This window comes from Schistocerca piceifrons, chromosome 3 (genome assembly GCF_021461385.2).
Source record: "Schistocerca piceifrons isolate TAMUIC-IGC-003096 chromosome 3, iqSchPice1.1, whole genome shotgun sequence".
In the NCBI taxonomy this organism is placed as follows: domain Eukaryota; kingdom Metazoa; phylum Arthropoda; class Insecta; order Orthoptera; family Acrididae; genus Schistocerca; species Schistocerca piceifrons.
Window position 1 is genome coordinate 961,899,179 of NC_060140.1, and position 11,231 is coordinate 961,910,409.

Sequence of the window (11,231 nt, forward strand, 5' to 3'; positions counted from 1 at the left end):
ATGATATTCACGATACGCTAGTGAAACGGTCGTGCGGGAAAATCCACACTTCAAGTTACCTCGGAGACGCTGTGTCCCATCGGTCGTGGGCTAACTATAGCTCCGTCTTCAAGCGATAAGTGGGCCATCGGGACCATCCGACCGCCGTGTCATCCTCAGTTGAGGATGCGGATAGGAGGGGTGTGTGGTCAGCACACCGCTCTCCCGGTCGTTACGATGGTTTCCTTTGACCGGAGCCGCTACTGTTAAGTCGTGTAGCTCCTGAATTGGCATCACGAGGCTGGGTGCACCCCGAAAAATGGCAACAGCACATGGCAGCCCGGATGGTCACCCATCCAAGTGCCGGCCACGTCCGACAGCGCTTAACTTCGGTGATCTGACGGGAATCGGTGTATCCACTGCGGTAAGGCCGTTGGCCGCCGACTATAACACCACGTTCAAACTCACTTAAATCTTGATAACCTGCCATTGTAGCAGCAGTAACCGATCTAACAACTGTGCCCGGTCCTTGTTGTCTTTGTAGGTGTTTCCGACCGCAGCGCCGTATTCTACCTGTTTACATGTCTCTGTATTCGAATACGCGTGCCTATACAACTTTCTTTGGAGTTAGGGGTATATTATGACTGAGTTTCGAGATGTTTTAACACTTCCCGTTTTTAGGGGAATCTAGTAAGACACTGATGACATACATACAGAGAGCGATACATACAGAGAGCGATCGTTATGAAGTAACGCCCTATAGGTATGCAACACGCCTAACGTTCACGTGAAGTGGGTACAGCCTTAACTGACCAAAGCTACTAGGCAACTACCGTAGGATACGCTTACTTACGGTAGTCTGACCGAGCGAGGTGGCGCAGTGGTTAGCACACTGGACTCGCATTCGGGAGGACGACGGTTCAATCCCGTCTCTGGCCATCCTGATTTAGGTTTTTCGTGATTTCCCTAAATCGCGTAAAGCAAATGCCGGGATGGTTCCTTTGAAAGGGCACTGCCGATTTCCTTCCCAATCCTTCCCTAACCCGAGCTTGCGCTCCGTCTCTGACCTCGTTGTCGACGGGACGTTAAACACTAACCACCACCACCACTTACGGTAGTCTGCTGTAGCCTTCGGTAGTCTTACATCTCTACTCGTTACTCATGCGGAGTGGCAGAGCCAAGAATTATCACGAATGGAATCGCAATCGTTTCGTTCGTGCAGTGTGCAGAGGCTGATGGACTCCGGAAGTTTTCGGCACTGGGCAGAGCTAGTGGATACCCGGCGGGCCGCGACTTTCCGTACTGCGACAGTGGCCACAAGGGGACAAAAAAATTCACGGCCGGCGCTCAGACAAACAGGCCGAGCACAGGCGACGGGCCGGCGGTGGCGCATAAAAAGGTCACTGGCGCGGCGGCAGAAAGCGGCGAGTAGCGGCGGCGGCGGGCGGCAGCCGGTGCAGTGGGCGGACGCGCTCCGGGGGCTGGGGGCGGCTGATCCGGTGGCCGCTGAGCGGCGTGCAGCCGCGGCCGGCTTTCTCCGCCCCCGCGGCTCCGTTTCCTGGCGGCTGCGGCTCCAGCTCCAGCCGCAGCTCCAGCCGCCGGACCACGCCGCGCTACGCCACGTATCGATTGCACTGTGCACTCGCGCGCCGCGCCGTGCCGCCCGCTTTCTCGGCCGCCGCGCGGAACGATTCACCTGCCGCCGGCCGCAGCGGCTTCTCACTGCCTCCCGTCCATTACGACGTGCGTTAAATAAGTAACGCTACAAATTTTCTTTCGGCTGAAAAAAATACGGAATATTCCCGCTCCAGCTCCCTAAATTTCCGTGAATTTCCAGTGAGTACGCAGCTTTCTAAATGGCGTCTGTGGCGGCAGAGAGCGGAAAGCTGTCAGTGAGTTTCTTTTGGCGGAAAATCAAAGCATGGCAGATATTCACAGGCGCTGGCAGAATATCTGCGGAGACCGGGCAGTGAACTGAAAGACGGTGAGTCTTTAGGCGAACCGTCTGTCACCCTGGCAACATGGTGGTGCAAACCTCTCCGATGTCCAGCGTGCCGAGCAGCAGCACACGGCTGTGTGACTCCTGCAGTGTTGGAACGTCCGGACACTCTCATTCGACCTAGTAGATAGTGTCGGAAGTTCCATGCGGCTTTTCGCGGATGGTGCTGTAGTATACAGAGAAGTTGCAGCATTAGAAAATTGTAGCGAAATGCAGGAAGATCTGCAGCGGATAGGCACTTGGTGCAGGGAGTGGCAACTGTCCCTTAACATAGACAAATGTAATGTATTGCGAGTACATAGAAAGAAGGATCCTTTATTGTATGATTATATGATAGCGGAACAAACACTGGTAGGAGTTACTTCTGTAAAATATCTGGGAGTATGCGTGCGGAACGATTTGAAGTGGAATGATGATATAAAATTAATTGTTGGTAAGGCGGGTACCAGGTTGAGATTCATTGGGAGAGTCCTTAGAAAATGTAGTCCATCAACAAAGGAGGTGGCTTACAAAACACTCGTTCGGCCTATACTTGAGTATTGCTCATCAGTGTGGGATCCTTACCAGATCGGATTGACAGATGAGATAGAGAAGATCCAAAGAAGAGCGTCGCGTTTCGTCACAGGGTTATTTGGTAACCGTGATAGCGTTACGGAGATGTTTAATAAACTCAAGTGGCAGACTCTGCAAGAGAGGCGCTCTGCATCGCGGTGTAGCTTGCTCGCCAGGTTTCGAGACGGTGCGTTTGTGGATGAGGTATCGAATATATTGCTTCCCCCTACTTATACCGCCCGAGGAGATCACGAATGTAAAATTAGAGAGATTCGAGCGCGCACGGAGGCTTTCAGACAGTCGTTCTTCCCGCGAACCATACGCGACTGGAACAGGAAAGGGAGGTAATGACAGTGGCACGTAAAGTGCCCTCCGCCACACACCGTTGGGTGGCTTGCGGAGTGTAAATGTAGATGTAGATGTAGATGAGGTGATCGACGGATCACAGTCAGACACCTCGCTGCCAAATCGACGTATCTGACACACTCGCCCCCCCCCTCCCCCATCTGGGGTACTCGAAGGTGTGAGCCCACTGGATTCCTAGCCGCTTAACAGAAGACCATAAAGAGCATCAGTAAAGGATTGAAATCGTCACAGGCGATGAAACGGTTCGTCACTTCGAACCGCAAACGCAGTGGCAGTCTATGGAGTGGTGCTACGCCACCTCTTTTCCGAAGAAAATTTCAATGCAGTATCCTCTCATGGTAAAATCGCGATAACTGTCTTCTTGGACTCTGAAATGGTTATTTTGTTTGATGTCCTCCCTCTTAGTGCAAAGATCAATTATGAAGTGTATTGTGCTACCGTCAGGAAGTTGAAGAAACGACTTCAGCGTGTTCGTCGTTACAAAAATGTAATCGAAGTTCTCCTTCTCGTAGAGAGCATAAGGCCCCACAAAAAAATATGCGCACCCGAGAGGAGCTCACAAAACTTCATTTGACTCTGCTTCCTCAACCACCCTACAGCCCGGATCTCGTACCCTCCGACTGCCACCTATTTTGTCCAATGAAGGACCCGCTCTGCGGGCAGCAGTTCATGGACGATGGGGAGGTTACTGAAGCAGCGAAACGCGGGCTCCGACGTCAGCTACTGAAGTGGTACCATGCGGGCATACAGGCCCTCCCAGGGAGGTGGCGTAAGGCCGTCGCATTGAACGGAGATTATGTTGAAAAATAGGGTTTCCAGCCAAGAGAGTGGGCAATAATATGGTGTTTTCGAATCCTGGATAAAACCAACCTGATTTCAGAACAAATGTTTTGCTTTTGTCGTATACAACATCTTGGCTCTGAGCACTATGGGACTTAAACATCTGTGGTCATGAGTCCCCTAGAACTTAGAACTACTTAAACCTAAATAACCTAGGGACATCACACACATCCATACCCGAGACAGGATTCGAACCTGCGACCGTAGCGGTCACGCGGTTCCAGACTGAAGCGCCTAGAACCGCACGGCCACACCGGCCGGCTACAACATCTTGCACAACACTAAGAGGAAGTGGGCTAAGTGGTGCCCATCGTAAGTAGCTAATATAAGGCGCCTTCCTTGTGGCCATCCATAATAGCGTCCTACGACTTAGAGAGTCCAGGGTTCAGCATACTAGTTCTTAGCCCAAATTCATCCTTTTCTAGCAGGATTTTGGAACATACACTACCTCATCATAAGCATCCTGACACCCTTATCGAATGCGGAACTGATCACTAGCTCTCACGAGAGGTGGAGCCACCACTAGGACACGGTGAGTATTGGTTTGTCAGTTGAAAAGCAGTGACAGTCGAATGGGTCAAGCAGGAGAGCTCGGTGACTTCAAATGAAGACTAGGCATTGGATGTCACTTGAGTAACAAATCCATCTGGGACATTTCAACCCTTCTAAAGCTGCACAAGTCGATTCTTGGTGATGTGAAGGTCAAAATTGCAAACACAAAGGAGCAACCACTGCTAATCTAATACCAGGTAGACTTCACATACTGACGACCAGGAAGTGGCGAGCATTGGTAATGCTGCTTGAAGCAAATCACGCGAGTTTCTTTATAGTGGGACCTGCGACATATGTCACAGTAGGAGATTATGAAGATAATTGGAAACAATATGCTGCTTGGTATTTTGTTTTGGTATACAAACTTTATTCACCTTTATTGCCTTCGTCACTACATATCCTTATCTTGCAGAATGGCCGGCCGGGGTGGCCGAGCAGTTCTAGGTGCTTCAGAGTAGAAACACGCGACCGCTACGGTCGCAGGTTCGAATACTTCCTCGGGCATGGATGTGTGTGATGTCCTTAGGTTAGTTAGGTTTAAGTAGTTCTAAGTTCTAGGGGACTGATAACCTCAGATGTTAAGTCCCAAAGTAGTCAGTTTGTAGGGTGAATATTTCAATTTTGAGTGAACTATTATTGTTGTCTGTAGTTGTTGGATGTATTTTTTTTTCTACAGATAGCAATAGTGGTGTACTCAAAGTTCACATATGTCCATCCTATCTACAACGTCAGAACATGCACTGTTGAAGGAAACAAAGTCGAAATAAGGTTATATTATAAAATTAAATTAACAAGCAGTTTACTGTCTCCAGCACATTGTACAAATCACGTGAGATCAACGAAAGGAACCACTCGTGAGCTCTGAAGTGCTGTCGACACTCCAGCCAGCTCAACGACTGTGCACAGCGACATAAAAAGAAAGGCGTACAATGGATTTCTGACTGGTTTGATGTGCCCGCCTCGAATTCCTCTCCTGTGCTAACCACTCCACCCCATTGGAGTACTTACAACCTACGTCCTCAGTTATTTGCTGGATGTATTCCATCCACTGTCTTCCTTTACAGTTTTTGCCCTCTACAGTGTAAGTAGGCTGTTTAGGTTTTTATGTTGGTAATGCCACGTAGCGCTCTGTATGAAAATCACTGACTGTGCTGTGTGCAGTCTGTGGCTGGTTTGCATTGTTGGAATATTCTAGTGTAGGGCAGTTGGATGTGAACAGCGCGTAGCGTTGCGCAGTTGGAGGTGAGCCGCCAGCAGTGTTGGATGTGGCGAGAGAGATGGCGGAGTTTTGAGAGCGGATGATCTGGACGTGTGTCCATCAGAGAGAGTAAATTTGTAATATTGGATATCATGACACTATTAAGGTAAATACATTGTTTGTTCTCTATCAAAATCTTTCATTTGCTAACTATGCCTATCAGTAGCTAGTGCCTTCAGTAGTTAGAATTTTTTATTCAGCTGGCAGTATTGGCGCACGCTGTATTGCAGTACTTTGAGTAACGAAGATTTTTGTGAGGTAAGTGATTCATGAAAGGTATAGGTTATTGTTAGTCAGGGCCACTCTTTTGTAGGGATTATTGAAAGTCAGATTGCATTGCACTAAAAATATTGTGTGTCAGTTTAGTGAATGTCTGAGTACGTTTAGTTTTGCTCAGCTGTTTGAAAATCAAATAACGTAGAGGTTTTCCAGCACTGTCATTTATAAAATTTTTCTAAGGGGATGTTTCATATGGCGACACTTAGCCGAGGATACCTCACTGGAATCTTCTGATTTTTTGTTGTAGTTTGTGTAATAAGTGTAGCTACTGTTTATTGCTAGAGCGTAATTGTAGAGAGAATTTCTTTTGTAGTTGTAGTTTTTCATTGTTGGACAGTAAAACAGTTGTGGCATTCATGTAGATTTGCACCAAATATTTCGCAGCTTTGCTTACAATTAACGAGATATTATTTTCAGTGCTACGCTAATGTGTTTTCTTGTTTTTGCTCTCCAATCGTGCTTTTCTTGTTATCGTGTGAAGGAAGTAATAATTATGGCGTGTGAAAAACGTAACAATAGGCTCCAAAGAAAATTGAGAAATGGTAGTGACGACGATTGTAGCTTACCAGCACCACCGTGTAAAGAATTAACAGACATTCAAAGTAGTAATTTGGTAACTGTACATAGGGAAATGGAGCGGGCGGCAAATAATGGTGTAGACAAGGAAACAATTAGTGAACAGGGAAGTATTATCGATCGATCGGTCGGCAACAGCTCGCCTCAGGAATCCGAAATGACAGGACACAACCTTGCAAATACTGTAGATTCAGATTTTTTGTCCTCACCGTTTTCTCAAATAAGTCAAGACACATTTTCTGTTTGTCAAAATGTGAATGTTGCCGGTGCAAATGCACTGCCGAAAAGCATAGAGGAACAGATTCCAGACACTAATATATTATTATTGCAATTAATGCAACAAATGAAACGTCCCCTTTGGAAAATTTTATAAATGACAGTGCTGGAAAACCTCTACGTTATTTGATTTTCAAACAGCCAAGCAAAACTGAACGTACTCAGACATTCACTAAACTGACACACTATATTTTTAGTGCAATGCAATCCGACTTTCAATAATCCCTACTAAAGAGTGGCCCTGACTAACAATAACCTATACCTTTCATGAATCACTTACCTCACAAAAATCTTCGTTACTCAAACTACTGCAATACAGCGTGCACCAATACTGCCAGCTGAATAAAAGATTCTAACTACTGAAGGCACTAACTAATGATAGGCATAGTTAGCAAATGAAAGATTTTGATAGAGAACAAACAATGTATTTACCTTAATAGTGTTCAAAAATCTATATATATATATATATATATATATATATATATATATATATATATATATATCTCAGTTCATGATATCCAATATTACAAATTTTCTGTCTCTGATGGACACACGTCCAGTTCATCTGCTCTCAAATCTCCGCCATCTCTCTCCCCACATCCACCACTGCTGGCGGCTCACCTCCAACTGCGCAACTCTACGCGCTGTTCACATCCAACTGCCCAACACTAGAATATTCCAACAATGCAAACCAGCCACAGACTGCACACAGCACAGTCAGTGATTTTCATACAGAGCGCTACGTGACGTTACCAATAAAAAAACCGAAACAGCCTACTTACAACAGCTCCATCTAGTACCGTGGAGGTTATTCCCTGATGTCTTAACAGATGACCTGCCATCCTGTTCCTTCTTGTTGTCAGTGTTTTCCACACATTCCTTTTCTCTCCGATTCTGCGCAGAACCTCCTCATTCCTTATCTTATCACTCCACCTAATTTTCAACATTCTTCTCCAGCACCACATCTCAAATGCTTCACCAGGGGATACGCCGAGGATAATCGCTTTCGAATACGATCGCTTAGAACGCAGTATCTGTTACATACTCATCCACCAAGTCTCTCGAGAATTATTCTGGTGTTGAATCTGAATGAAATAGACGAAAAGCCGAAATATTGTGTTGGGAAATGTATTCATGCATACGGATCTTAGTAATGTAGACATCACTCCTAGTTTTGCAAATTATTGGGGTTACGGAATGGAAACAAGGTACCAGTCACTGAAGGTTTTCTTATTACATTTTTCCCCAATTGAGCTGCGAAACTAATCTCTTTTATACCACACACATTAAACGAGAATCTTTCGAGTGGCGAATAGTGTCACTTGACAAGAAAAGTGCGCAGATCGTTGCTGTTTATAAGATAGACGTAGTGAAATTGTTGTTTACAAGATAGACGTAGATAAACTGTTGTTGTTAATAAGAACATGTGCACATATTGAAGGACCATTACCACTAGCGTCCTTCTACCGCACAATTATAGAGCTGTAGATAATCTGGAACACTCACATCTAGGAGGAACAATCAGCTTCTCGCAAAGGATGTATAATGATTTTGGCAAAACCACGATTTTCTTTCATATACGCTATCTTACAAAAGTAGACACACGCGATCAAGCAAATTTGTCTCCTTAAGTATCTGCAAAGCGTTCGACAATGTAATGAACTTTTGAGTGACAACCAAGATATTATCATACGGAGGCATTTCACAAATCTGTAATTGGTTATGATTCATATAACCGAGTAAGCTAAACTGGAAGGCGAATGTTCATCAGAAGCGAAAGTACCATCATATTAGGCATGAAGCAGTGTACTTAGATAGTTACATGATTACCGATGTAAGGGGCATGTCCCACGTAATTCAATCAGAGACTGACCGGTTCTGTACACGGTGTAACATACCTATGTAAAACTACGTCCAGTCATACTCCCTTATTGAGCTATTACTGAAAGTTCCTTATACAGTGGTATAATATTCCTTTCAGCTCATAGCTGTTATCCGTAAAGTTGGCAGTCTACTTAAACAATAGAGAGTTAGCAATACTTCGACTGACACGCATAATTACTCACTGGATCCTAGACATCCTATACAAAGCACGCAGCTGGGGAAATCTCGACGTATCATTGATGTCATTACATGCGAGAATTTCCTTTAGGAGACGGTGTTGCTGAGAACGAAACTTGTCGTCCAAGATGAGACGCAGATAATTGTGCGGCATCCCACCTCCTTACATCTGTGGGTTAATAGCATTTCTTTGACCACCGAAGGAGTTACGAAGCACGGTACGGCAATTCTGCATAATGAAACCCCACACCTTGAACTCACCCTTCACTAAGCTGCTCTATCCAAGCGATTCCTGTCAGTGTACTTGCTACTACTTTCCATACTGTCGAATGTGCGAGGAGAACTAGTCTGGAGATTATAGAGGGATTCATGTGTGAAGAGCAGGTTCCTCCATTCATTTATGATCCAGTCTCAATGTTAGCCCTGCGCTACTGTGGCAGGTACACACTCTTCCACACATCTGGTACACACCAAAACAACTCTTAGCCAAATCCTACTCATAGGTCTCCTGGACCAGTATGATGATGATGATGATGATGATGATGATGATGATTTGCAGGAGTCATTTGATATCCTTGTTTGGATGAAGGACACCTCTGAACTATATCGAGGATTACAGTTTGCAGCGGCATACGTTTTGCCCTGCCTGTTTTTCACTTCGAAGTCATCTTATCAGTCTTTCCGTTTCCCTTCTTATATCTGCCATCCATACCGTCCAGTAGTATTCCATTTTCAGGACGGTAATATCAGTGTGTATGTTTTATTCTCTCTCTTAATAATTCACAAACGGCTTCATTGTTAGCTGAAAAACCGGTGATTTTGGAATGGTTTTGCATTAAGTCACATCTCGAAGCCGTCCTACTTTCCAGTTCACAGTATTAATTCCTTTCCTCCGACTCTGAAGGTTGTCTGCACCAGAGGCAAGCAATATACGTACGTCAATAAAGAAAAGTACTGAGATATTTTCATTTAAACTCATTTCTTGTTCGCTTTCTCATTTAAAGGTTTTGAAAACTCCTACTTGGGTTGAATAGTTTTCGTGATATGAAATCTAATTTTCTTTCTCGTCTTTCTATTTTTCGCAATGCTGAATAAATCTAACAGATATACTAATATACACTGAATCGATGCCTATTTTTCTCAGACAACGCTGGTGTTTATTTTATGTAAGTTCCGTCATAAGCATTCTCAAAAACTCTTTTAAGCGGTACTTATTGTCCCGTTCCAAATGGTCCACTGTGATTTATCTGTTTCCAAAGCCAGCATGTTCGTTAGTAGCATTCAAATTCAGTGTTATTTTTACGCCATTAGTGATATTTTTATTGAATATCTCGTGAAGTAGGACAAACAAAGCAACTCCAGTTTGGGGAATCATCTTCCTCTGCAGACATTCTGCACAGAATAGTACAACTGACTTTCTTATTATTTTGGTCCCATTTTTACTGAAAGACCGTTATCTCAGCAGCCTTTCCTTCCTTTATGCCTCAAATGGTTTTGTGCATCACATCTGGCATTACTTTAGGAATTTTATTACTCGCATATCAACTGTGTTCCTGAGCCAATTTAAAGAGCTCTGCTAACAACAGAGACAAAATTATTCTAGCTCACTGCGTTCCACGTATCGTTTCGTGTTGTAAAGTTAAAGTAATTCGTCTGTCCTCTCGTGGAAGAGTTACAGGGTATGGCCGGATAAAATATACAGAACATTTTAGAGGAAGGAAAGTATGTCTGGCTTTAGAGAAACATTTAAAGCTGGTGGTCAAGTAGTACAAAAAAGAACATCGAACTAGCGTTTACAGAATATCTGCGAAGAATGAAACCTCTGCATAAGTAGAACTACGCTGTAATTAATCTTCTTTCGCATGAACGCGACATAAAAGCTATAAAATTATCTGGCTATGTCCGCTTCTGGGTAATGTAATGGGTGATTCAAAGAGATGGTAACAATTTCGATTGGCTATACTTCCTCCACTATACTTTGTATTTGAATTCTGTCAAGTATATTTAAAAGAGAATACTCTGAATACTGCCGCTAGAGCGCTCCATCATCGCATGGATGTAGCGTGTACCGCTGCAATTGTAAGTGACATGGCTACTAAGCAACACGAGATTTTTTGCGTTCGTCAGTTCGGTAAAAGCGTGTCTGTGAGTGCGTTGCAGCGAGCATTTTGGGACACGCCTACCATTGAACGTCTAATGAGGAAGAGCATTGATCACTAGAACAAACAATCTGACAAAACTGGCTCTTTGTGTAAAGGTAAAAGCCAAGACCGATTGTGCATATCGGAGGATCCAATAGAGCGCATTCGAGCGAGCTTTGAACGTCCTAATGAAATCAACCCGTTGAGTGAGTAGGGGACTTGGACTACCGAACCGCAAACAACTGTTTGGCGTGTATTTAGGCGCCGGTTAGTGTATCTATAAACCATGCCATCTACAAATGGTACAGGCTCTTCGTGCAGACGATACGGCAAAGTGCGTACAATTTTGTAA

At 44.6% G+C, this 11,231-nt stretch overlaps 1 pseudogene; it reads right to left on the bottom strand.

Annotated features, from left to right (window-relative positions):
* Positions 1–299: 299 nt before the first annotated feature.
* LOC124790736 lies at positions 300–417 on the bottom strand (annotated as a pseudogene).
* Between the last annotated feature and the right edge of the window lie 10,814 nt (positions 418–11,231).